The 1,402-nt window shown below is 44.7% G+C and overlaps 1 protein-coding gene across 1 annotated transcript in view; it reads right to left on the bottom strand.

The window, feature by feature from the left end:
* Window positions 1-223: 223 nt before the first annotated feature.
* MTMR9 (myotubularin related protein 9) overlaps window positions 224-1,402 on the bottom strand; it is a 26,545-nt gene continuing 25,366 nt past the window's right edge. Inside the window, exon 11 of the transcript XR_003574061.1 lies at window positions 224-557. The gene's annotated coding sequence lies outside the window, so the exon portion shown is untranslated. The remainder of the gene's footprint in view (window positions 558-1,402) is intronic.

The raw sequence follows: 1,402 nt of genomic DNA, 5'->3' as shown, positions 1-1,402 counted from the left end.
CAAAAACAACAAGTAACTGTGACCCCAGGTCTACTGATGGACTTCATGGTCACAGAACAGTTTGAGTTGGAAGGTACTTTAAAAACCATCTCATTCCAAGCCCCTGCCATGGGCAGGGACACCTTCCACTAGCCCAGGTTGCTCCAAGTCCCATCCAACCTTGCCTTGGACACTTCCAGGGATGGGGCAGCCACAGCTTTTCTGGGCAACCTGTGCCAGGGCCTCACCACCCTCACAGGGAACAATTTTCTCTCAATATTTAAACTAAATCTCCTCTTTCAGTTTAAAAACATTTCCCCTTCTCCTGTCACCATCTCCCTTCTTGCAGGGCTTTGCTTCAGTCCAAACCCCTTTCCCTTTGAGTGCCCCTGTCCCTCTTCCTTTGGAGAGATCAACACCAGCAGAAAACCTTGGCCAAGCTAATTATTTATCCACCATGTGCAGAGCTGGTGTCCAAGGACCAAAGCCTTGCTATCAGAGCTCTGCCAGCCACTCACAGCCTCAGGGTCTCAACCTTCTCCTTCCATCCTTCTTCTACCATCGCAGAACATGTTCAGCTGTGAAATAAAACACATATGAGCTGAAAAGAGCTAAAATTTCAGGCAAGAACTCACATCCAGGTCACAACACACACAGTGGGAAGCAGGGGCCGCACCAATAAAGATTCAGCACTATAATTAAAGAACTTTTTAGTCTTCAAGATTTTAATTTAAACAGACACATCTACTATGTTCTCAGCATATCTACAGCAAAGTTTACAGCCGCTTTGTATCTGTTTTTCTCCCCCTGAATGGCTGAACATGATCTTTTTTTTCCTCAGAGTTGTTACCTTTTTTTTTTTTTTTATTTTTGCAGTATATTCCACGCCACAGCAGCTGGGGTTCTGTACACGCACAGCACACACCTAAAACAGCACAACTCCCAGCCCTGCTATTGCAATTTTTTACAAGAAGAATCAAGGCTGGCGCAGCAGCCAAGTCCAAACAGCAACTCCAGATGTTGGGGACAGCAGTGCACTCATCACTTGCATTGGCAGCAGTGAGCAGACACAGAGCACACACCACGCAGTGCTGCTATCACGAAATGCAGGGAGTGCTGGGATACACCTTCCCCCCCCCCCCACCTCCCACAGGAGCCTGGACACACAAGAGCACTCCCCACGGCTGGAGCAAAGCACACACGAGACACTAAAATGCTGTACAGTGCAATTTGAAGTTCTATCCTATGCAACAGGAGTGCACTTCAACCAGTGCCACATTCAAGAGTTAGATCAATACAATCAAAATATTGAAGGTACATAATTCCCTTATGAAAACTGTGCAAGTTACTTCCTTGTCCCTTCTTTTTTTTTTTTTTTTTTTTTTTTTTTTTTTTTTTTTTTTTTTTTTTTTTTTTTTTTTTT

Source organism: Empidonax traillii, unplaced genomic scaffold (genome assembly GCF_003031625.1).
Source record: "Empidonax traillii isolate 1590-97213 ecotype Southwest subspecies unplaced genomic scaffold, ASM303162v1 scaffold2136:size69837, whole genome shotgun sequence".
NCBI classification, from domain to species: Eukaryota; Metazoa; Chordata; class Aves; order Passeriformes; family Tyrannidae; genus Empidonax; species Empidonax traillii.
Note: the sequence above shows the minus strand (reverse complement) of the source record. Positions and strands in the feature narration are given on the sequence as shown.